General features: G+C 34.7%; 1 long non-coding RNA gene across 1 annotated transcript; it reads right to left on the bottom strand.

Moving 5' to 3' along the window:
* Nucleotides 1–3,235: 3,235 nt before the first annotated feature.
* LOC137253971 (uncharacterized) lies at nucleotides 3,236–5,694 on the bottom strand. Its single transcript, XR_010953942.1, has 3 exons — nucleotides 5,557–5,694; nucleotides 3,528–3,839; nucleotides 3,236–3,468 (listed from the first exon to the last, which is right to left on the bottom strand). It is a non-coding gene; the product is annotated as an uncharacterized lncRNA (long non-coding RNA).
* Nucleotides 5,695–27,806: the final 22,112 nt, after the last annotated feature.

The raw sequence follows: 27,806 nt of genomic DNA, 5'->3' as shown, positions 1-27,806 counted from the left end.
TTTTAAATCTTTTAACGGTATGTTTCAGATTATTATTGTAGGAAACTAGAATTAGAAAACTAAAATTTTCAGAAAACTGGAAAGAGAAATATGACTTAGAGAACTAAAAGTTAAAATATAATAAAAATAGGAATAATTCGCCCTACAATTGAAACTGGAATTTTGCCAGCTTCAGCAAAGTTATGTACAGTTCATACATACAATTTCAACAAAATACGTACATATCCTTTGCTTCCAATCCTTATATAATTACTATTTAGTACGGTAAGATAGTTACGTTGGATATATATCTGGATTTATACATATCGTCTAATTCTGGCCGAGTGAAAAAACGCCAAATGCAAGGCAATCAAGAGGAGAATTACAAAATTATTAACTTTGAGCAAATTTTCGTTTTGAATGACTAATTCATAAAACCCTTTAAATATTAAAATAATAACATACTTCCAACTCCTGTGCTTTACTTTGGCAGTGTTTACACTTAGCTCTAATCACACATAAATGTTCAGATTGATTTACATTTGTATTTTTAGATAAATAGCTTTAGGCTTCTTGAAAATCTATTTTAAATTTAAATAAAATAGGAAAGGAATTGTTATAACTAGGAAAATAAAAGGAGAAAATATGCAAACATTAAGGTAATATTAAACTAAATAACATTAATATCAAACTAATCAAAAATAAAAAAAATTAAATTAAAATAAAATAAAATTACATTAAAGGGAATAAATCCAACTAATAAAGAACAAACAATAAACCGAAATAAATGAACAAGATAAATAAATAAACTAAATAAGTACAATAAAGGAATAAATCCAACTAATAAAGAACAAACAATAAACCGCAATAAATGAACAAGATAAATAAATAAACTAAATAAGTACAACAAAGGCATAAAAACGTAGCTAAAATAAATATAACAAATAAATTATAAAATTCCTTCTGAAAATAGATAAAACTTTACGCCCTACTTTTACTTTGACAACAATAATAAATGGAAAAATCAGTAAAACTAGTACTGCGCTTAATTTTGAAAGTTAAAGTATGGCGTAAAATTTTAACTGACACCGCCTTTACATCTTATATTATTTTTACATATGGATACACTTTTATAGGAACTTCAAACTTTTCTTTTTTTTCCTTATTTTTAGTTACCTACATATTTTAATATATAATGAATTGTAAATAAAAAAAACTGTAAAATGGGAATGATGGCGTTCTTTCTCATTTAGAAGGCACATAGGAAAACAGGTAAACTAGGAGATTTTGGCGTTGCGTAACACAGGCCAGCTATCCCAGGTTAAATCCAACTGACACCAATTGTGAGCACCAAGGAAGATTAACTCTTCTTGGTGGAGCTGATAAGATTCCAAATACGGATACCGATAGGAATAATTTCTGAGGCCAAGATTCTTCATTCATTCCTACAACCCGGCAAAAACGCTCCACGTCATTTGACTAGTCATTTTACGGTCATTGTGACTTTCAGCAGCGGTTATATTCATAGTCATTTTTGCATGGGGCGATGCACTTTTGTGACCAAATTTTTCGTTTCGTTCCTATTAATGTGATCGTGCATTCCGCTCCCACTTAAAGGATATGAGCATAGCACTGTTCTGCTCACACACGTCACAATGCTCGTCAAATGGCGGTCATTTCTTCGGTCATTTCACTGTACATTTTCCAGTCTTTTGACAATAAATTTTACTGCGGTTTTGCCATTTATATAACCGCCATATAACTTGAATTTTACCTGTCGATTTACTTTACCTGGAGCAGGGGCCCTATTCGCTAACTGTGAGTTTTAAAGTGTACACAAGAAATTGTGTAAACTTTGAAAGTCTGATTCTGTAAAGCAAAACTGTGAACAAAAAAACTCACTGATAAAAACTTCGTGAGTTTTCTTGGCAGCCAGTGTACACTTTTATGACATTCAAAACTCATATGCACTGTTACAGAATGACATTTTTGTTTTCATGGCGTTTGATGAATATTTTCTCACTGACATACGACTTTTACATTCAGCGCTCATTCAGCAAAACAATGTGCAAAATAATTTACAGAATCGCATGAAAATTTAAAGTGTAACTTGTGTGTGCAAATAAGTTTTCAATGAGTGTACATTTTTCAGTTTTTCACAGTTAGAGAATTGACCCCCAGCAAAATGTATAAAATATGAACCAAAAAAATTGAATTTTCAATATTTATTATTTTCAATATTATTATATATGTACATGAAATTGGAACTTATATTAATACAGTTCATATAAAAAAGAAGTAAGTACTTTAGTAATAACATAAACTAGCTTAATTGGTTTTCGTTTTCCAATTGCAATCTTTTCCAAGCGAACACAGAATAATTTTAACCTTTAGAAAAAACTCCAATTATTTGAATCAATTTAAATCTACAACTTAAAGCTAATTAGAAATTCAGTTTAGATTTACTCTTTTTTTTCAGATCAAGAATATTCAAAGGTGTCGTGGAAACCGATTGCTGTCGTAATTGAATTTGAAAGTAATAAAGTAAAATAAAATATGTTTTTAAAAATGTAGGACTAGTAATTGAGTCAGACTTATTATTGTTCTAAATCTAATCATTCCAGCAATAATTCTGCAACCCTTAAAGAAGTATTGATTGGTTTCAAATCTAATTCCAACAGCAATCGTACCACGACTTTCTTTATTATATATGTACATGAAATTGTAACTTAAATTACTACAGTTCATATAAAGAAAAGTTAGTATTTTAATAATAAATAAACTCGCTTAATTGGTTTTCGTTTTCCAATTGAAATCTTTTCCAAGCGAACAGAAAATAACTTTAAGCTTTAGAAAAAATTCCAATTATTTGAATAAATTAAAACTACAACTTAAAGCTAATTAGAAATTCAGATTAGATTTACTCTTTTTTTTCAGATCAAGAATATTCAAAGGTGTCGTGGAATCCGATTGCTGTCGTAATTGAATTTGAAAGTAATAAAGTAAAGTAAAATATGAATTTAAAAATGTAGGACTAGTAATTGAGTCAGACTTATTATTGTTCTAAATCTAATCATTCCAGCAATAATTCTGCAACTCTTAGCAGAAGTATTGATTGGTTTCAAATCTAATTCCAACTTTATTATATATGTACATGAAATTGTAACTTAAATTAATACAGTTCATATAAAAAAGAAGTAAGTACTTTAATAATAACATAAACTCGCTTAATTGGTTTTCGTTTTCCAATTGAAATATTTTCCTGTGCAAGCACATCGCTAACCTGTGTTGGCAAAAGATATGATTATACTGTCTTCGATAGATAGTCGGACGAGCCGCTACTCGGCGGAGTAGAGATGACCGTTGTGTCGGTGGCAGCAGTTACAACAGCAGTTTCTAACTTTGCACCATCCGTACAGTGTGATGAATGCTTCACTGCCTTTTCCAATTGCTCGGCGCCAGCAATTTTTGCTGTTTGTAAAGCTTTAGCTGTAATGCAAATATATAGATGGGTTAAAGTGGTTTTCGTATGTTATTCAACAACTCACCCTATACCATCATCACATCCTTCTAATCGATTTTGAATATGTGTACTGTTTCAGTATTCAGAGCCAGTTCGTTTGGTGCAATATTTTCGATTTGATGAATATGTATACTATCCGTTAGGCAGACAATTGGGTGCGTTCGATTCATTCATATACTGTGGGTATCCCGCAATTGCAGATATTTTGATTCCTTTTGAATTGTAACATTTGTAAACAGTTGGTTTTCTCTGCTGTCACCATCACCACTAGAGAGCTATTGAAGAAACGCTCGACCAAGATAATATGTTGCGATTTACGCGCATAGATTTCTTCCACCTTGTCACAGTTATTGATGAAGAAAATGCGAAAGCCATCTTTACCATGTAATACGTAAATTGAACTGTAGAGGAAGAAACATTTTATAAAATTTAATAAAATCAAAAATGATAGTAGTGCTAAAAAGGGGTAAAGTATTGTATGTTAAAGTATAGCAAAGTCTCAGCGGCTTTGTCGTGGTGAAAATTGAGTTTGAATAAGTCTCATTCTTCATTCTTAGAAACATGTACGAAGGTACCTCGTAAGATATTAAAAATCCTCAACACTTTTTTGCAATAACTTAAAAAAAACTCATATTCAAACTTCTGTTTAACTTCTACATATCAATAGCTACCTTTACCACCAGGAGTCACTATTGCTTCTACGCCTATGCTATTGTTTCATACATCGATGAGCTTTGTAATAAAATAAACAGCTATCTCCCCAATCTCTCCAGTTTTGTCGCTTCGCGAAACTTGATATAGTCACCAACCAAATCACCGGTGACCTTATTTAAACATGGCCGCGCCAAATGTCGACCATATGACATTACCCTACCGACTGTTTTACACCCTAAAATCTTGGGTGTGACTTTCGATCAAGATCTTCATTTTGGAGAGCATGCACTAGCAATTGTAACGAAAATCCAGAGCTGTAACAAATATTTAATATAATTCGATAAATTGGCAGTACTTGGGGTAAATATAAATAGACGTTTGCATGGTACGCGTCTCCGATATGGTCGCCAAGCCTAAAGGTTACTCACTGGAAGAAAATACAGGCCTGCCAAAATGCTACCCCCAAAACCGCTACGGGCTGCCTTCTTATATCCTCGGAACACCACCTGCACAATGAAGCGAGAAAACTCCTAATAAGGGAAATAAATGAAATACTAACCAAACAGTTTCTGTAGAATACCCAGAAACCTGGGCATCCCAACAGACATCTGATTGTTGATCCAACACCGCTTAGGGGCTTAAAGAGTCATCTCCGTAAGCATTATGAGGAAATACGGCACCTGAGAACTCAGCCGTATAAAGCAAAAAAACACAAGCAGGTCCTCAGTGAACTCCACAAACAGGCGTCGGACCTTTATGCTAGGAATTGCCCGGTGGATCCAGTACTTAAAGAACAGTACCCAAAACTTGCGGTAGAGGACCGCATACTCCCCAGGGAAAAGCGAGTCACTCTAGATCAACTTCGTTCTGAATACTGTATCAGGTTAAACTCTTACCTATCCAGAATCAACCCCGACATACAAAATGTATGCCCCGCTTGCTCCACCCCTGTTGAAACAGCAAGTTTCCTTGTACTCCCGTTAGAGGATATTGATGAAAATTTGTGATCGGTCGCACCTATTAGGTGGGGCGAAGCACTGCTACAACAACAACAACCATCTCGGGAACGATTAATATCATCACTTTAAACCTTCTAAGCCATCCCGCACCACCCCTATTTCCACGAGGAACTTGGGGTCGCCATTAAACATTACACTGAACGAGTCCACGGCGACGTTACTGATCAGTTTAACGCCTTACAGGTAGTTGGCAAAAGAAACGGCATATACGACCAGAAGGCACTCGAAGACGATGCCTCAAAACTACAACCAAAAGCAATCATTATCATTTCACTGACACAAATTTTATAGTTTTTCCTTCCGGAGTTGGACACAATCTTTTCATAATATTACTTAACAATTTAAGATGAGACATTTTTTTCAATTTGTATTTTGACTTACCAGCAACAACAGAATCATGTTTAATTGTACGCCGCACAATCATTATAGCATCATGTAACGAAGCTCAGTTTCTTCCAAAAATTGTTCGGCACCGCCACGTGAAATCAATGTACATGTTCTAGCATTAACGCAACTTTTAAATAATTATAAACTATAAAAATGAAATTAATGTCAAACCCAATATCAAACCTTGGAAAATGTTGAAACGTTCACCACCAACCTGACGTTCTTCAAAGTAATCACATTGACCCAAAACACTTGAATAAATATCATTAGCTGTAGTCATAACAGCACCACCACAAGCTTTCATTCTACGTTTCCAATCTTCTTCTGGTACATGAACAGCACAGAACATATCACGATCTGCAAAATACTGTGTAGCAACATCACCAGTTGGTAGTTTAGAAAACACAACATTGGCGCCTTACTTAGCTAGTTTATTGTACAGGAGATGCCATTCAGCATCAACAATTTTCTGATACTCTTGGACATTGGAGGACATTGCTGTGGCAGAGCATTTTTCCAATAAAGCACTTTGTTGTTCCTTTGATTGGCGCTTCGACATGTACAGCCATGTCATATTTTATCATGCATAATTGTAATGCTTTACGTATAGCTTTAATGATGTTACGTGCATGCACACCTTCCTCAACATATGGCTTAACTTGTTTTAAGATTTCACATGCTAAAAATACTACTGAAGTGGTGCCATCGCCGACCTGATAAGAGAAACATTTTTATTCTACACATAATAAATATAATATAATAAAAAACTTACCTCAGCATTTTGAGATTTGGCGATGTCTACTAGAGTTTTACGGCTGGATTCACAATATCCAATAGTTTCATAATGGTTGCCCCATCATTTAAAATTGTGGCCTTACCACTGGAATCAAAAATATGCTTGTCCATACTACGTGAACCCAATGTAGTGCGTACAGCGTCCACAATTGAATGCGAGGCATTGATGTTGGATATGAGTTGAGGTTTACCTTGAGAGCTATCGGTACCCAAACATTTTTTTACACAAATACACTTGTACCCAATACAAGTTCAGGACGTTCATATTTATCGACACGCTGTCCGGTGTGGCCCAAATGTTGGAAATATGCAGTTGGCACTGTTGAGAAAAAATATGGATCAATGAAAACAAGTAAAAGTGAAAGATTTTTTTACCATCTCTTGTTACTTTAGACATTAGAAATTGGAAACGACGACCAGCATCTACAAGTTGCATATACGCCTTGCAACGATTACATCTAATTGCACCCAATTCACCAAAATTTACAAAGGGTGGCTCATATTCACCCTCAACCGTGCGTGCCATTGGTGAGACGGTAAGTGTAATGGACAAAGCTGTTGTTTTTAATAAATCAGCTGTTGCAGGTATGCAATACAAAGACGACCTGCAAAGAAGAAAGATCAATTTAAGATCAATGTAATTGCCAAACAAAACATTAATTTCGATTATCGATACCTAACGTAACGTGGCGAGGAGTTACCCTGATCTTCTACAACATATTTTGTGGTCACCAATGGTGGTAATAAACCCTGTTCATTAGCAATAAAAGCACCACCAGCGCTATTTTGATTTTCAATGATAACGCTTATCGGATTTGGCATCTGATCGGGATCTAAACGGCGTTGGGCTTGATCATACTGTTGCGGCTGTTGATATTTACCAGTAACAGGTGCAGGTGGTTGCTAAAGAAAATAACACAAAAATAATAATCAGCAAATTTGTAAATTATTAGTTGTATTAGCATACATTATAACCAGGACATCCGGACGTGTCCGGGTATTGTGGGTTGACCCGGCCTGGGTGGTTGACTGAGAATTGGCGTCTGTCCAGGTTGTGTTGGTGACATCATTTGACCCATGTAACACCACCTGGTTGTTGTAGAGGATAACCTGGATGTTGAGGTTGTGGTGGACAGCCCGAATTTTGTGGCATTGGCAGATAGCCAGCCTGGGGAGGTTGTTGCTGCTGCTATCGTGGCATTGCATAACCCGGTTGCTGTAGTGGTATATACCTGGGTATAACTGGATGTGGTGTCATTGCCCCCCCCCCCCCCCCCCTGGTCCAGTTGATGAGGCCGCATACCTGGAGGACCATGTTTCTCATGGCCACCAAATGGCTGGTGCATATGGTGTTGAGGTGGCATTTGACCGGATTGTGACTGCATTAGACCAGACTGACGTGGCATTGGACACAATTGCGGTGGCATTTGCTATTCACCTGTGTGCTGGTATGGAGCTGCAACACCGCCTGCACTTGATGTTGGTGGTGTAGCTGAAACTGGTGGTTGACCAGTCTAGAAAAATAACAAAATTTATTAAACACAAAGTATGAGGCAAGCCAGGTATATTTGCCCTATTTATAGTCATCTGATTGGGACCACCAGGTACAGCTTTCCCTGGCGGTGTCGTTGCTGGAGGCGATGGCGAATCCATGGAAGGTGGCACATTGGCTTCAGGCGGCGGCTTAGCTGTTTCACCATATTGACCAGCTATAAATTTATTGTTCGGTTGTTGTTGTTGCTTTTTGTTTTAATTTAATTTAATTTAATGCTCCAAAATTAGCACAGGCCTGCAGCTCAATTCGCGGAAAATGGCGGACTCGCTGAAAATTTGTTTCCACACAAAAATTACATATCTGACAATACCTATGAATATAGTAGGTGCGAGAGAGCACGATACATTGTAGCAAAGCTAAATTTGTCAACATGCTATTTCATTTGGAGATTTTTTCATTCCAAATCGTCACCCCTGTCAAAAATTCGTGTAGCTGTGTGCGTTTTTGGTCACACGATTTTCGCAGGGAAATAACCTAACGGTTGGCATCACGGAGAGGACCAAAGAATGTCGGGGTTATTGATTTAATCGTTTGATTTCTAAGCTAACATTGCAGAGAAGGCAGAATTTACTGAAGAAGTTTCCGCGCACAAAATTGAAATATATATTTAAAAAAAACTGTATGCTCCTTGCTACGGGAGGTTAATTTCTCTACTATAAACAAATTCCAAAAAAAAAATAAGAACACAGAAAGTATGATATTTCAGTACCGAATACACTAGTAATCTCAAGCCGATGAGGGAACCAAGTGAATAACCATGTGGGAGTCCTTGATGTTGCCAATTAGCATTACACAACAAAATAAGGAAGAAGCTTGAAAGTTATTTGAAAGGAAGGAATGTCAAAAAAAAAGAAAAAGAAAGATAATATTAAAAACAAAAGTTATGAAGAATAATTGGCGAGTTTCCGTTGTTGTTGTTGCATTTACAGTGCTTCAACACCAACACCAACAACGGAAACTCGCCAGTTATTATTCATAACTTTTGTTTTTAATATTATATTTCTTTTTTTCTCTTCATTTTCGTACTTAACTCCTGACCGTTAATTATGTAACTAGATTTCCGATATAAAAAACAAATAGATTAATCCAGAGAATTACCACAACAAAATACATAAAATGCATGTTTGTTTGTGTATATATAATCCCTCTGCCACGCTGTTATTTTGTTATTTGTGTTTATCTGCACATTCGTATGTACATATCATTCGCTTGTTTGTTATTGTAACAAGAAAGATACTCCCCGAAGGCCTTGGCGAGTGTTATCGATGTTGATGGTCCTTTGCTGGATGCAGATCCGGTAACAAGCACCATTAAGGTACTAGCCCGACCATCACGGGAACGATTTGGTATGACCACATGAAACCTTTTAGGCCATACCGCCCTCCCACCCCCTAGATCAGGCATTGGCAAAATGGAAATGCAGATGTGTCAAGTCCGCGGCACAAGGACATTTTTCATATAGATGCGTTTAACACAAGCTTATGCATTCCAATAACATCGCCACAATAAACCAAGATGTTGCGTGTGTAAATATGAGGAACTTCAGACTTCGCAATTGAAGTTTATTACGCCTTGCCAATTTAAATACAAAATTTCGCGAAACACTGATATAAACATTCTCCCAGGCATGCTTAACGAACGAAACGATATCATTTCGTTACGATAATCAACGTTAATAAACGAAACGAAGTCATTTCGTTTCGTTTACTAACGTTAAGAACGCCAAATTAACGTTAATTTGACGATCTTAACGTTAATAAACGAAACGAAGTCACTTCGTTTCGTTTATTAACGTTGATTATCGTAACGAAATGATATCGTTTCGTTCGTTAAGCATGCCTGCATTCTCCCTACACAACAACACTACTTGCTAACATATTTTGTGTCATATTCGATTGTTATATTGCAGTTTTTAATAGCGAAAATGTTAGAAAATTTACCAACCAGTGGAAAAATAATTTCACTTGCAAAGTTTGCCAACACCCTTATCCAAAGCAAATGGCAAATTCTTCTTCTTATGATATGCTTGCAACAAAATTATGAGTTGGCTATTTTTCAATATCAGATGGCGCCAGTGTCGCTCATCCTACCGTTCTCCATAAAAATACGTACAATCTACTCATAATGCATAAACTTGTGTTAAACTCATCTATATGAAAAACTGCTTATGTATCGGGGATTTTAGTGAGAGCGCACATCACTTGATGCATCGTTTTGGGTAGTTCATTCGTTTATTAGAAAGCAACAAGACAAGATCGTTTGTTATTATTTTTTTAATGCGCACAATGGCAAGCAAAAGGTCTATGCAATAAAATGCATATGTACATTGTATTTGCGCAAAAGAGTTGCTCAAAATAAAATATTTTTCGCTTGTGCGCATTGAAAAAAACTAACAAACGATCTTTGCTTGTTGCTTGCTAACAACATTCGTCAACATTGCGAGCGACGCACACAATCGATGTTGCTGCGCCAAATGCTCAGGGACTACTAAACTGAAGAAAATAAGAATACGTGTGAATTGAGTGTGCACAATTGTGTCACTCTTTTCCGATGACTGCCCTACATCCATAAGGAACTTGGGGTCGTCAGAGCCTCGGCTGTTAAAGAAACAGGATTCGCCACGGGTAGGTGAGGTTGACAATTGGGTTGGATAAGCTATTTATTGCGCTGGCAACCCCTTGCGCTACACATGTCCTTGAATCAATTTGGTATTTTAATCGCCGCGGGTATATTCTAAGCCCCCTAACCCGCTGGGGCCATAGCATTCACTCGCTCACTATAGTCACCTATTTTTGATCGACTGTTGCTTAATCGGTTACATCTCAAACCGGTTAGGCAACTCAACTAGCTTATATTGTGTTGTTGCTTTATATGCAATTTCGTAATCTACTTATACCTACATATATGACACTACTTTATTTTCGTGTATTTTTTCTTGTATTTTATCTTCAATCTTTTGTCGCACTCTCGCCTAATACGGCTTCAGTACTGGTGTAAGTGTGTAAACTATATTTCAAAAAACTAACGAAATACAAGGAAAATACAATCTAGTTCATTAAACACAAACGAGCCAGTTTGTATTTCAATAGGTTTTTTTGACATTCGGCCGTTTTTTCTTTATTTTTTTCTGACACATGAAAATTTTGTTCTTAGTTTGAAATTTTGGTGCATAGAAACACAATTATTTTATTTCCACTAACTTGCACACAAAGCGGCTATCATTCAATGTTCACATATTGACTGGAAAAATTGCTCAATGTAAACGGCTTTTCAAGGGAATCCTTTAAAGCATATAAATGTACAAAATATAAAATTATATAAGTTTCGCACACACTGGTGAATGAACGCACCTAGTAAAATTCTTCATAAACTACATTGTCGATCAGCTGAATTATTAATAAAATTTGTGATTACATATTACACAAACTAAAAATGCCTAGATTAAGTGAAAAATCGAAAATAAACGTCTTTACATTCTTGTGAATACCCTGCTGATTTTTGGGATTTCTGATTAAAATGCAGCTATTATGTCTGCAAGGTTGCATTCGTTTGAGTTTACCGAGCATACACGATGAATTGTGCACGTAAATTTATACAAATCGTGTAAATAATTTTTTATATAAAATTTGACAGTTTATTTAGGCACTATATAAAAGTATACGGCTACACAATTTATAAAGCCGGAGTCATTGGTGCCGTATGTCGTATCGCTGTATCCGTATCCCTAACGTAATCAGCTGTTTATCGTTACGACGGTAAACCAAAACCCAATTGCTTGGCTACCATACGGTTACAACCTTAGCGGCACCAATAATCGATTGCATTGATTCTCATAAGGTTGGTCGAATCAGCTGTTATAAGGTTACCGATACGGTTACAGATAAAGCACCAAAGTCTCCAGCTTAAGGTTTAATGAGTCCCCCTATTGTGTGTAATCACAAATCAAAAAAGAAGATTACGCAATGCGCATGTAAACATTAGATCAGCTGTTTTTGCAGACGTATGGACTGACCCTCTTCATTTAACCGCGCTTTGATATACGTATATTTGGTGTTATTTTTAAAAGTTTTAATGAAATAATCATATTACTAATGATTGTACAGAGTTTGGATATAACTACAACAAGAAAACCAGTGAAAAAAAATGGATATTTTTCCATTTTCCGAAGGATGCAGTAGTGGCTAAGAAATGGCTTCCCATTCCAGTGAAAGTGACTCGTCTTCGAGAAAAGTATTTAGAGATTTTTTATTTTATTTTAAAAAATAACTAAATAAGTCTATAATTGAAAAATTGTATTTTTTTTTGGAATATTAAGTAGAAAATTTTTCAGACAACCTGCCATAGCTGCGCAGATAGATATATTTCGAAGTGTGCTAAGCCTTCATCATCAGTACGCTTTGGGTACGCTGCGCTAACCATTTAGCTATACAGCGGTGGTTTGTTTTGACTGAAAAATTGCTACTTCTATTCCTCTTTACCAACTATATTTAATCAGCGTAGTGCCATATGTTGCAAGACACTGATAAGGTTGGATTTTTTTATTGTCAATTACTTTGTTTGATATTTCCCAAGTGCCTTTGATTTTTTTTATTAACAATTGCTATTGTTTTATCGGCCTATTGATAAACGATTCAAGGTTCGAAACGTGCTCAAGGCCAGAACAATAATTTTTTGTTATGATTATTGTTTTTATAATTTTTCTATAATTGAAGGATTGTATTTTGTTTTTGGAATAGTAAGTAGAACATTTTTCAGACAACCTGCCATAGCTGCGCAAATAGATCCATTTCGGAGGGTACTAAGCCTTCATCATCAGTACGCTTTAGGCACGCTGCGCTAACCATTTAGCTATACAGCGGTGGTTTGTTTTGACTGAAAAATTGCTACTTCAATGCCTCTTTACCAACTATATTTAATCAGCGTTGCGCCATCTGTTGCAATACACTGATAATGTTGGATTTATTTATTGTCAATTACTTTGTTTGACATTTCCCAAGTGCTCTTGGCTTTTTTATTAACAATTAATTTGGTTTATCGGCCTATTGATAAAGTATTCAAGGTTCGAAACGAGCTCAAGGCCAGAACAACAATTTTTTGTAATGATTATTGTTTTCTTAATTTTTCTATAATTGAAAAATTTTATTTTATTTTTGAAATAGTAAGTAGAACATTTTTCAGACAACCTGCCATAGCTGCGCAGATGGATATTTATGGATGTAAATTCATTATTTGTGGCGGAGGAAAAACTTCCACAATATATTGTTTAACGCTTCTCCCAATAGTCGGCTGAATAACAATCAGTCAACTCTTCCCGTCGTGTAACTCCATTGTCTTCGACCAAAAATTCTTTTTGGGATCGCAAATGACGTCTTTTTGTACCATAACAGTAAAATTTACGTATGTATAAGGCACAACTCCTAATTGCGTCAATTGTATGACAAACTTTTGTGAATCCTCATCATCTTTCAAAGCACTGATTTCATTGAAGATTAGAGTCAGAGTTTGACTGTCACGTAACTCATTCCATAAAACATCCGAAACTGCACCAGCCAAAACTTCCATTGTATTTAGGGTGGGTCGGACAATATTTTACGTAGCATCAAATTCAGCATTCAGTTCTGATTACAACAGGGCTAAAGGTATATAATGATACTGTATTAAAGGACGTCCCCACCAGTAACAAAAGGTGTTACAAACACTTATATAACCAATGTTACGTAACTTTTTAGAAATTCAACTGAAAAATGTTGTATAACACGATGTTGTGTAACTTTTTTTCTGTTTTTATAGCAGGTTACATGTTACCCAGAGGTTGTCGGTAAAGATCAAAGGAATTAGATAACTTGGTTGTATAACAAGTTGCAATTTTTTTAAAACAATTATTATACAACTTTGTTATTTCGTTACCGGTGTGGACGTACCTTTAGGCCCCCTAATGCTTGCACACATGGCACACATACGTAGTATGATGGAAAGGGAAACTTTTTATATTCCCTTTCCTCGCGTTCCCGTGTGGATAGTCTGTAACATGGTATAGTAAATGGATTGAGTAAATATACAATTCTATTAAAACTTTCATTTTATCATCAAATTAATATTCATCATCTAAAATGTCTGCTGTAGTAGTGCAGTTTATGGTACCCACCGAAATTTGGGCCAAATTTTTCGAGTGACGTATCAAAAGACGCGTATTCACGCCTAGATTAAGAATCCGAAAGCGGAAGTTAACTTTTTTAACAGTTTGAAAGTTGGCGGCGAAAAACGCATGTTTACAATCTTTTAAGCGCACATATCACTTTACTTTTTATATTTGGTATATTAACATAAACTAACTTACACGAATTACCGAAAAAATTATGTTAAATTTCACTAATTTACTAATAAAGTATCAACACAAATATTGCTAAAAATGGCTGTCCAAATGAAAACACATGAAAGTGAACAGTGTTGCCAGCTCAGCAACGATGGAAATTAACTTTATTGTTCTATGTTAGGATTAATACAAGGCGGTGGCGGCTCAACATAAATTTAAGTAAACATACAATTACATTATTTTTGTAATTTACTGATATTTTGCTATTTAATATATTAAGAGAGAAGAGAATACGTCTATTTATCCAAATAAAAAGTGATGCTGGCAAATGTTTGGAATTTTCATTTTTATTTAGGCGTACGCCTTTCTCATTTTCTCTTCTCTCCTCTATTCCCTTCTTTCTTCTCTTCCCTCTCTTCTCTTCTCCACCCTTTTCTGTTCTTCCCACCCTTGCCTTCTCTTATCTTCCCTTTCCTTCTCTAATCTGCGCTCCTTTCTATTTTCTTCTCACCACCCTTTCCTTCCCTTTTTTCCCTTTCCTTCTCTTCACACCTCTTCTCCTCCTTCCTTTCCTTCTCTTCTCTCCTCTTCTCTTCTCTTCTCTTCTCTTCTCTTCTCTTCTCCTCTCTTCTCTTCTCTTCTCCTCTCTTCCCTTCTATTTTCTTCTCTTCTCTTCTCTCCTTTTCTCTTCTCTTCTATTCTCTTCCATTCTCTTCTCTTCTCTTCCCTTCTCTGCTCTTCTCTTCTCTTCTCTTCTCTTCTCTTCTCTTCTCTTCTATTCTCTTCTCTTCTTTTCTCTTCTCTTCTCTTCTCTTCTCTTCTCTTCTCTTCTCTTCTCTTCTCTTCTCTTCTCTTCTCTTATCTTCTCTTCTCTTCGTTAAATGTAAAAATCTCTGGGCTTCTTTTCATTTCGTACCATAAAATATGAAAATTTCGTCTGCGGCGCTTTTTCGTTAAATGAAACAATTTTTTTGATTCTTTTCATTTCGCATCATAAAACATAAATTTTCACCTGTAAGGTTTTGTTAAATTTAATGAATAGATTTTCGGCAGTGGCGCTTTGCTTCGATAATTTAAAAACTTATCTCCTTAAATATGTATATTAAATTGTAAATTCTTCAACAAGAGCAGAACCGTAGAGCATGGATGTTTATCCGAATTTATGTCGAGCCGCCACCACCTTGCATTGTTCCGATTAGAGAAAAGCATAAGTAATTTCTATTGTTGCTGAACTGGCATCACTATTCACCTCCATTCGTGTGTGTTCATGTGTTTAACTGCAACAAAGAAATAGGCGAGTCTTTTGATATTTGGGTTTTCTTAATAAGAATAAATAAGTGAAATTCAAAGCTATTTTTTCAATTTACAAAATTACATTAATATACCAAATATCGGAATTGAGTTGATTCATGTGCCTACAGTAACATAATTGTGCCGGAATAAAACGTGCCAATGGAACGGTTTCTTCGCGGATAACTTTAAAATGGGTAAAAAAAGTTAACTTCCTGTAAAGTTGTAAGATTATATTGTCTGCATTATATAGGGCGCCTTATGTAAAGCATATATTCAACATGCAATGTTATCGATGATCTCGAGTATTGTATTATCTCTAGACCAAACCTGAATTCAACAAGTACTTCGTAAATGTGAAATAAACGTAAATTTATGTTATAACCAAAAGTTCCTGTCTAACTTAATTTGATCCTCGAATCTTTACATGGTAGCAGTCCAAAGGTTTTCCAGAGAGGAAAGAAGCGTACGTATTCATCAAATTAAAATGAAATTATATTGCTATTCGTATTATCGTATATAAGTGCACGAGGTGCAAAGAGCAAAATGGCGTCCAAAAATGATGAAATCGCTTTTCCAGAGTGCGATGGGGAAAGTTACGTCATGTGGAAGAAGCGAATAATAATGTATTTGAAAATGAAGAAATGCGAGGTTGTTGTCGTGAGGGCAAAACTTGAGTCGGACAATGAGGAGTTTGACTAAAAAGATTTGCGTGGTATAAATTATATATACAGTGCCATTTCAAATAAGCAGTTGGAGTTTGTTTGCGACAAAACTTCAGCATTTTATATAATAAAGAAATTCGATAGCTTATACTTCAAAGAATCCACAGCCCTGCAAACTATTTGCAGGAACAAGCTGGAGCGACTGAAATTGAGGGATTACACCGACTCAGCAACTTTTTTTTTGGAGGTTTCGAACGTTGCGTTACCGACTTGAAGAGTGCGGGGGCGAATGTGTCAGAAAAGGAAAAATTGAATTATATGCTTAACACGTTGCCTGAGTCGTATAGCTACATTGGAGATTTGATTGATACCCTCAAAGAGGACGACCAAACTGGTGAAGAAACTAATGGGAGTAAATCAAATGCATTTGCTGCAAAATAAGCGTCAAAATGATAAAACATGCTATGGCTGCGGTGAGACTGGGCATTTCCAAAGAGAATGCAAAAATGGTGTGAAAAATGGTTGGCGATCAACACGTGGTCGGCAAGGAGGGTATGACAGAACGACAGCGCGCAGAAATAAGCATGCAGATAAGAGGAACGAGGACAGAAATAGTGTGTGGGTTACAAAAACTGTACGTCATGCGGTGGCAAATACAGAAGCGAGTAATGGTGAAGGTAATGAAATTAAATGGTTATTAGATAGTGGCTGTACTGACCACATAATAAACGATGAAAAGTACTTTGAAAATCTTAAGCTAATGCAAAAACAGGTTAATGTATATCTAGGAGATAATAGGATGTTAAAGCAACAAAAATGGGTAATGTTGTAAGCTATTTTGAATGATATGAAATCACATTTGATCAGTTACAGTAAATTAACAAAAAATAACATAGTGGTATTGAAAGGAAATATTACCAAAATTGTTAACAATCGTGGTATAGTAACGGGATTAGCTTTTAAAACAAATGGTTTGATGAAAAGTAAACTAAAAACATATGAACTGGTTGTTAATTTAGCAAAAAAAATACGAAAAATATGAGCAACAAGGACAAGTGGCACCGATTGTTGGGTCACATAAATTTTAAATATCTAAATGTCATGTCAAAAAATTAAATGCCAAAAGGAATGCCAATAGAAATGGAATCCGAGTTTATGAAATGTAAAACATGTATTGAAAACAAAATGCATATTATCTCTTTTGAAAATAACAGACGAAAGGCCAAGGATTTGTTGGAAATTGTACACACTGATGTGTGTGGGCAGTTTACAAGAACCGGCTTCCGAGGTGAAGAATATTTTGTTTCTTTCATTAATGATTATAGTAAAATAGCTAAAGTATACGTTATGAAATCTAAAGCGGAAGTATGTGATTATATTGTTGAGTATGTAAATGAAAGTGAAAATTTGACCGGAAAAAGAGTTAAACTTTTGAGATGGGATAATGGCTCAGAGTATTTGAATGTTAGGGTTTATATTTGGTTTACTAAAATGAGCATTTGTGGCCATAAATTAAAACAGGGTATATTTGTTTATCCCGACGCGTTTCGACGTTACCTTACGTCTTCTTCTTTGGGGATCTGTTTAATGTTAAGTATATAAAATTAAATACATTAAACTTTATTTTAAGATATCTAACAATAAACATAAAACTGGCACATCACTTAACACTTATTTAGCTACTTACATTAATATTCACATTAATAATTTTTTTTTTCAGGTACTAATATAATTTTGCACAACATTATTAACATAGTTACATTAAACTGACATTTCTTTATTATTTACATTCTCTTGCATCTCTGTATAATAGCTGAGTAGGCGCTGCTTATGTTGTCAAAATCTTCTTTGAAGTTCATCGCGTTTTGTAGTTGTTGTTGAATGCGAATACTTTCCAGCGTCATTCTCGTTTTCTCTCTCCCATTGTTTACTATATAGTTTGGCAGCTTAAGTAGAGGTTATGTTGAGAATAGAGTGGAAGGCAGTGGACTAGGCAGTCGAATGTCATATAATGAAGGAATGGTGTTCGGAGATTTTTCAAAGTTAAAAAAAAAAATGATGAAAGCTTTAATATAAATAAAACTATTGTTTTAATAACAACAAAAACGCCATATATATTTTGTATACATAAATTTGTAAGGATTATCTCACTTTAAAATTTGAATTAAATAATCTAAAGTTTTGTTTTGAAACTGAGTCGAGAACTGTGCGTGTGAATGTGCGAATTTTCACCGATCAGCTGTTAGTTGCGCTACTTGGTAAAATTTACAATGCTCTCTCCGTTCAATGTCTAAAATTTAAACATTTGAGAAATCCGCTACGTGTTTGCTCTTTGTAAGGTGTTGTGTTAGACCGGTCGACGTTTTTTTGTTTTCTGCATCTTTCTTATGTTCATTAATTCTTATACCTAGTTGCCGTTTTGTTGTACCGATGTAACATTTGTTACATTTTTCGTTTTCGTTGCCATTGCAAGTTATTTTGTAAACAACATCTGTTTGTTCTTCTTTTGTAATTGGGTCTTTTGTTCTAGTGAAAATTTTTTTGAGCGTGTTATTTGGTTTATGCGCGTAATTAATGTTTTTGTTATTTATAGTTTTATGTAATATTTCATTTTCTGTAAGGCCCGGGATGTAATTAACGCCGATATATTTCTTTTTCGTATTATCTTGTTGTGTGTTGTTATCTTTTTGGTGAACTCTGTTCACCGTATTTTGGATGAGTCTATCCGTAAGAGAACTTGGTTAGCTATTTTTAAATATAATTTTCTTTATCTGTTTAATGTTATCCGTTAGGGTTTACAATTTTGCGAAAGAGAGAGGGATCGTTATAAATAATTTTCCAGCATATGTTCATGAATTGAATGGAATCGCGGAGAGATTTAATAGAAATAAAATGAATATGTCTCGTTGTTTATTGGCTGAAGCAGATAGATAAAAAGTATTGGCCAGAAATAGTTTGTTCGGCAATATATTTGAAAAACCGTACGTTAACAAATAGAAAAAAAAACAAATACTATTGAAAATAAAACACCCTATGACATATTTTTTGGAAGAAAGGAGGATGTTTCAAATTTGAGGTTATACGGCAGCAAAGTTTTTGTCAGGAAACCAGAACAAAAAAGAACCTCCAATTGGCAGAGTTGGGTATTTTGATAGGATGTAGTAGCGTTGGGTATCGTGTTCTTTTAAATAATAGTCATAGTTGCTAGGCATGTAGAGTTTTTTGAGGAAGACATTAAATGTATTGGTTTGGACGGAGATGAGTCCATAGATGAAAGCAGTGATGTTAAAGAGGGTTCTCATAATAGGTCTTTAGATGAAAGTTTCAAAAGTACAGACTCTAGAGAAGGCGAAACATGCGATAGAGTTAAAGAACAATCTGAAAACTCAGAAAATGAAGAAACTCAATCTGAGGGACGTAGATCGAAGCGTGTTAGGAAGCATCCAAAGAAACTTGAAGATTACACTTGCAATAATATTTATGTAAATCTTTTTAGTATTGATACGCCAAATTCGTTTGAGGAGGCGAAGCTACTTTTTGGAAAAGAGCTATAAGTAAATAAATTGATTGCCTGCATAAAAATAAAACGTGGAAGTTAGTTGTAAAGTTGAACAAATGGATGTAGAAACAGCATTCCTGAACGGCAAGATACAATCCGAAGTTTATGTTAAACAACCGAAGGGTTACGAAGATGGTACAAATAGGGTTTGTAAACTGGTGAAAGCATTATATGGTTTTAAAGAAAGTCCACGGGCATGGTACTAGTGTCTTAATAACACTGGATCACAAATTCCAATTTTTTTCTGCATCAGAGACACCATTATGAAATTCCTATGTAAAATTACCCCTGATTCGAGGTTATTTTTAATTTTATGGTAACATTTTTGAGATATTTACGAATAACGGGCTAAAAAAAAAAAAAATTGGGTTCACTTAATCATATCCCAGCCAGCATTTTTTGAATATTTTGATCAAAAAATATTTAAATATCATACCCCAAGATGATTAAAAACGTTCAAATTTAAAAGCATTTTCTGTTCGAAAATTAACGTATCGTCGGGAGAAAAATGTACCATAAATGTGATTATTCCTGAATAATCATTTATGATTCCTATTTCGAAACGCTTTTTATGCATATTTGATATCATTGTAAAATTGAGCTTTAAGAGTTTTAGAGTAATATTTGACTGCTTTTCACAGTCATTTTCTAATCATATTTGTGAACATATTTCAATCGTTTTGGTTGAGATTTTTGAATCATTTTTGAATGCCATTATAATGCATTTATTCTTCATATCTCATTCAAGATATGATACTACATAATAATCTTATTTCATAAGGGGAAGAAAGCATGCGAAAGTGAGCTATTCGAACCACAGCTAACTCGCAAACAAACTTGACCGATATACACTTGCGACTACAACATCCAACATCAGCATTATCGTCTGTATCTTAAAATACGTATATGATACGGGATGTTGAAGCCGTATCCAGGTATGTCAAGATAGTTTCACTTACCTGGGGTTCAAATAGCTCACAACCTATGTATTGTCCAATCATTATGTATTTTCTGGGAAGCTGAAGTGGAGAAATGGTTGGGGAAATCTTCGTTCACGAGCAGCATTACATTATTTTTGTCTTGAAGAATATCTTTTGCATAAATAATAAAATTTTTATATATTTTTTCTTAGCTTCATGATTGAAAAAATATGTGTATGTGAAAAAATAAAATTTTTAATGAAAAGTAAAATTTCAACAAGTATAAAATTCATTATTCAGTCAACAAATATATTAAAAAAAAAATTCAGAAAGTTGAATGAAAAATGATTATAAATTTTTGATCAGCTCAAGTAAACACATTTGATTCAAATTTATTTCCAAAATGTGATTGAAAAACTATATTCAGTTTTTGATCATCAAAGGTAAACATATTTGATTATTCTTTTTGTTGGTTTTTATAAAATATTAAAATATAGTCATTAAAGGACTTCAAAAATGATTCCAAAAAGTGATCGAAAAATGCTTTTTAGTTTTTCATCTTCAAAATTATTCATAATTGATTATTTCTTTTGTTCAATTGTATGATAACTCATTATTTAGTCAGAAAGAGTAATCAAATTGTATTGATATGTAGGGAAATTCAAAATTGAATCACCTAAATGCTGAGTGGGATATATCTCAAGAACGAATTGAGCAATTCAACATTTTGAAGCTTTTAAAAGTTAATAAAATTTGCTATAAACTGTGCATACAACACTTTTTGCTAGGCCCTGCAGATTCAAAGATAACGAACAATCATTACGGATTTTTTCAATTTTTTTTGTAAAAATATAAAAAAATTTGTATTTTGCGGGGAAGGATCTCGAAAGCTTTAAATTTTTTTTTGCAGATTTTTTTGTCTCTAAGCCCTGTTTTATTACAAAAAAATAAGCTTTCATTCAACAAAATCGATGAACTAATGCATTCAAATAAATATATCCATATAGTAAAACTTAAGTACCCTACAAATAATAGCATATGTACATATGATTCGGTCTTAACTCTATGATCTTATTTTATAATTGAAAAAGTTATGTGTCTTGTTTCGACGCTTATTTATAGACGAGTTTCGGCATATTTTCGAGTCATCAGAAATAGATGTTGTGTGCGTTTCCGAGACTTGGTTCTCTCAGTGGCACAGTGATGCAGTGTTCTGCGTTGACGGATATAAACTTTTTCGTGCAGATAGAATCAGGCATGGTGGTGGGGTTGCTGTATTTGTTAAACATGGATTATGTTGTAAAACTGTTTGTACATCTGAACCCTTTACTTCTATAGAGTACATTTTTGTTGAAATAAATTCCCATCATGACTAAATACTAATAGGTTGTGTGTACAGGCCAAACAAATACGTTGCTTTTGATAACTTTTTAGAAGAAATTCACGACTGTACCTTAAACTATAATAATATTGTAGTTGTTGGAGATTTCAATAGTGACCTTCTTCATGAAAACAAATTTTCTTTAGCTATGCAAACCCTTGCACTTTTCCCAGTAAATACCATAACGCCAACACATTTCACTCAAACTAGCAGTACTCTTTTAGATATATTTTTTGTTAATGAACTATGGAATATTCAACTCTACGACCAGTTTTCAGTCCCAAACTTCTCCAATCATAACCTAATTTTTATATCATTTGACTTCGACCGCACATATGAAGCAGTTGCCTATTCATACCCGGATTTCATGCATATTAATCATGTGCAACTCGAAGAAGCTGTTGATAGTATTCCTTGGGAAACTGTTTATATTTTAAATACTACCCACGAGCAGATCCCTTTTCTTCAAAATAATATCGCTTCACTTTTTGACCAACATGTGCCTATTGTAGTGAAACACTCAAAAAATCGTAAACGGCCTTGGTTCAATAACTACAAAAAGCTGAAATACTATGAGTATCAGTTTAGAACAGCAATAGGGTCGAAGAAGACTTGGAAATACATTCGGGATATTGGCATCGGTAGCAAATGTAACGATATCTTTGAAAATGTAGACGTAAATAAATTAAATGAGCAATTTGTTCAATCATCTAGCTGTGACAGTAACTTATGCCATGAAAGGTATGGCGATTATTTGTGTGGGGCGATACCCGAATTCTCTTTTTCGAACGTTGATGACTGTGCAGTCGTTGAGTCTGTCCTTGGTGTAAAGTCCAATGCTACTGGTCTAGACGGAATTCATCCAAAATTTTTTAAATGTCTACTCCCTAAAATTTTACCGTTTGTTACCTATGTTTTTAATACTATATTGACCACGTCCGTGTTCCCTGATTGTTGGAAAGTTGCGAAGATCATTCCGATGAAGAAACCCAACGGAGAGTACAGACCCATCGCTATATTGCCATTCCTGTCCAAAGTCCTTGAACGTATAATGCATAACCAGATAAACTCATTTCTGACCCGAAACTCACTTTTAAATAGTAACCAGTCTGGCTTTAGAAGCCGTAGAGGCTGTACCACTGCTTTAATTAAAGTCTCTGATGACATCAAGCTAAACATTAACAACAACCTTGTTACTTTTCTAACGCTCCTGGACCACTCCAAATCATTCGACACTGTAAACCACAATCTTCTTACTCTAAAGTTAAAAAACTTGTCCAATTTTTCACCTAATACTTTACATTTAATAAACTCCTACCTCAGTGAGCGATCGCAAACTGTGTGCAACGGGAGCTACATATCAAATTATCTACCGCTCTCCAAGGGTGTTCCTCAAGGCTCGATTCTTGGCTCGTTATTGTTTGTGTTGTATGTTAATGACCTTCAAAGTGTGTTGAGGTATTGTGATATTCATGTTTACGCAGACGATGTGCAATTATATATCAGTTGTCCTCTTTTATCTGTTAATAGTTGTATTAGTTATCTTAACCCTGACTTAGAACATGTAAACAAGTGGGCAAGTTATAATGGCCTACTTTTAAACCCATATAAATCACAGTGCATAGTAATCTATAAGAAAATCATATCGCTTGATAGTTTCAATAAAGTAAAATTAAATAACTCAGTCGTAGGCTATGTAAACACCGCAAAAAGTCTTGGAATGATTTTTAATAGGAATTTGACATGGAATAACCACATTTATAGAGCAATAGGCAAGGTTTATGGCATGCTTCGCTCAATTTCGACTACCCAACACTTTACCCCAGTGAAAATTCGACTGCTGTTAGCTAAAACATATCTGGTACCCACCTTATTGTATGGATGTGAACTTTATGCCAATTGCGATAGCTTGTGTCTTAGTAAACTAACAGCTGAATTCAGTAAGCCGTCTCTAGTCACTACTAGAGACTATTTGGGGTGAAAATCACTTTTGAGACAATTTGCTATTCTGTAAGCTGGCTCGCGTCTCCAGCCTCACAAAAGCAATCACTAATTTGTGAGCTGGGCCGGGGCAGATCACAAACGTGAAAATTTCAGAAAAAGTATGAAAATTATTTGCGAAAAACGCTTTAAATATATTTTTTTTATTCCTCAAATTAAAATAAGCATAAAAAAAAATTAAAAAACAGAAAATACTTAAAAAAAACATCGAACTCTATGTGGCGCCGCTGAGATTCGAACCTACACACTTTGGGATTTTCTATAAAAATTGGGAACGGCGTCTTAGCAAGCTCAGCCACAATACCACCTAACCTTACGTTGACAAAATGCAATGCTATATTATTTGTTCAATGCATGAGTAAATTGTCATTTTGGTGAATTTCGTTGATATGGTGAATTGTCTTTGTGACTTTCGTTTACTGAATACCGAAATCATCTTAAGTCACAAAAATCGTCTCTAAAGGAAAATCTCAAATTTAGAGACTTGAGATGAGACTGAATTACAGAGTTCAGCCGTAAATTTCCTCTATAATAATATAGCCAGATATGTGTATAGTGTTGGTCGTTACGAGCACATCTCCATTTTCGCCAAGCGGATTTTTTCTATTAAATTCGTTAACCTGTTACAATTAAAGGGCCTAACACTGCTTCATAAGATCATCGCATCTCGAGAACCTGAATATCTCATGGACCGCCTTAAATTTAACAGATCACCTCGATCGTTCAACTTAACTACTATGAAGTACAACTGCCTAGTTACTGAACGTCAATTTTTTGTCTACGCTGTTCGCCTTTGGAACGCTCTGCCCCAAAAACTTAAAGCCATACAAAATGCGCTGCGTTTGAAGAATGAGCTCATAAACTATTTTCGTCAATAAAAAGGAAATGTGCACTTTCTCTTACATTCTTCTTCTTTGCATTTTATTACATCTTCAGACTTGTTATTCTCTGTTAAACAAACCTGTTAAGCATATTCACTTGTCAAGTTTATTTTTTAGTGTTATTTTTAAGTTAGTTTTAAGCTCAAACACTGAAAATTAACCTAAGGTTGTGTGTTTGATTATAATAAATAAATAAATAAAATAAATTTAGATTAGGATTGGTTTCTCTTATGAGAAACCAACAGTAATCATACATCATAGCGACATCCCAGAATCCTTGATACAGACTTTCAATCAGTTTCATTTGCTGGTTAAACCTTTCGCCATGCTCGTCACTTTCGTCGCCAAGATTTTGCGGGGAAAAATTTAAATGGGAGTGTGGAAAATGAATTTTTAGAGACAAAGAAAGAAAATAAAAAAGTGTATTAGAAAATACAAAAGTGACACATTAGTATATAATTTTCTTAGGCTGGATTTATCACTCAATTCAGAACAAATTTTTTGTTTACATTTTTTCGTTCTTGTTTGTTCGGAACTAGACAATGAATTCAGATTTAGGGCTATATATTCTCATGTAAATCTAAAAATTTTCATACACATTTTTTGTTTATATGGCAGATAGGTTTTAAAGTTAACTGAGAAAACGGTCTTAAATATATTTTTTTATTTCCCCATTTCCGCATAGTTTTTGATTAAGTCGGTCACTATCATCGTAGTTAGGACTTTGTGTTTACCTAAAAAAGAAGTAACGACGTTTTTAAAAGAATCCCACGCTGCTGCCTCCACTGGTGACAATAGTTGTTTGAAATGGTTATTGGTTATCATTTTCCCTACTTACGGTCCCACAAAAATCCCTTCCTTTAATTTTCCTTCTGAAATCTCTGGAAAGATTGTTTGCAAATGATGAAAAGATTCGTCTTCTTTGTCCAAAGCCTTGACAAAGTTTTTGATAAGGCCGAGCTTGATGTGGAGCGGAGGTAGAATTATTTTTTTCTTCTTTATAAGTGGAGAGTACTTTTAAGTTATCCACCCCAACTTGAAGCTCGATTCCTTCTGGTCAATCATTTATGATGTAGTGATCTTGACGAGCTCGGCTATCCCATTTGCATAGAAAGCAACAATATTTTGTGTATCCACTTTGTAGACCACATAGCATTCCAACGACTTTAAAATCGGCACATATTTTCCAATCATGTTCTTCATATTTAATTAGTTTGAGCAATTTTTGCATTATCTCATACGTTTCTTTCGTATTTACTGCATGCGCCATCGGTATAGATGGTTTTTGTTTGCGAATATGCAATAATACGGCCTTTAAATTTAGTTCATTGCCGTCTATGAACAATCGCCACTCTTTTGAATCATATGGTTCACCAAACTGTTTGAATAGACCAGCAATGCCTTTGGAGTAACAAACACTGTCCCCTTCGTATTGTGCTTGGAAAATTAGTCGTGACGAATTCTATAATATGTTACCTTATTCGGATGAAACAAATTTAAATTGTTGCATAAGAAAGGCGTGAAGTTTGGCCTTTTCCTTTGACAATTCCAAATCCTTTATCCAATCATTGAGTTGTGTTTATGACAAAGAGTTTCTTTCGTTTTCCATTTGAAATCCAGTACAGCATGATGCCGCGTAATCAGATACTGCTGTTGACAATGAAACTGGAGCCGGAACTAATGCCCCTATTACCGTTTACAACTCAACTCTGGTTGAGTTGAAATTTCGCAATTTGGTATTACAGATTACAACTCAACCTGTCAAAAAAAATTTCGGTTGAGTTGTCTAGTCTTACAACTTTTTGTGGCATTGCCGTTTACAACCTTGTGTTGGTGTAGTTGTCAAAGACGTCAAAATCTTACAACTGCTTACTAGCAGTTGTCTCATGCAATTTTGCTGTTGTTTTGAAAAAATGTTACGTTTTAGAAGACGGTTCACCACCTAATTTTTAACAAAGATGTTCAAAATTGATAACAAAAGGCACGTTTCGACCTCCGATTTAAGAATCCGAAAACAAAAATTGTAATTCTTTGCGACAGCATGGCACTGCTAATACGCGTCCAAAAATATCGAGACGCGTATTAATCTCGAGAACAATAATCCGAAAGCGGAAAAGAAACATTTTATCTCTTGTCCGGAGATATTTGTAGTTGAAGTTGGCGATTTTCATGTGGTTGTTGTAATGTTGTTGTCTTTTTTCGGTTTTTGTTTAATATCTTTTGAAGGAGTTAAAATTTTTATTTTCCGCCTTCGGATTATTAATACTGATGCCAAGACGCATCGTTTAATACCTCTCTCGATATTTTTGGACACGTATTAGCAGTGTCATGCTGTCGTAAAGAATTACCACAAAAATTAAAAATTTTATTTCTAATAAAATCTAATTTCATGTGGTTGTTGTATTTTGCCAGATTTTTTGTACACAGCTATGCAGAAAGGTGTTGGACCCAACCAGAGTTATTTTTACGAATCGCGGCCCAAGGCCGCCAACGCAGAAAGATGTTCTGTGCAAAAAAAACTGTGGAACGGGCCTCATATTTCGTACCCTCTCGGGCCATTTTGTGGGTCTTTATAAATATCTTTCAAAAGAAATAAAATTTTTAATTTCCGCTCTCGAATCCTAAAAACGGAGATGGAAACCCGTCTTTTGATACCACTTTTGATAAGAGTTAGATGGTGCACGGGCTTATAAAACGTTACCAAAAAAAAGCAAAACATTTAAAGCCGGTAGTTAAACCTTTTTTACTCAAACAATAATCAACAATTTTGTACACATTTCTAGAAAAAACAACGTTTAAACGAATTAAATTGAATAACTTTTTGACTTTAGTTGGACGAGGCTGGCCGCAGTTCGGATGCAGCCAAAATAGGTGAAATAAATAT

The sequence above is a fragment of the Eurosta solidaginis genome, chromosome 5 (genome assembly GCF_040869045.1).
Source record: "Eurosta solidaginis isolate ZX-2024a chromosome 5, ASM4086904v1, whole genome shotgun sequence".
Classification (NCBI taxonomy): domain Eukaryota; kingdom Metazoa; phylum Arthropoda; class Insecta; order Diptera; family Tephritidae; genus Eurosta; species Eurosta solidaginis.
The sequence above is the reverse complement of the archived record's forward strand: the minus strand, read 5'-3'. Positions and strand labels throughout refer to the sequence as shown.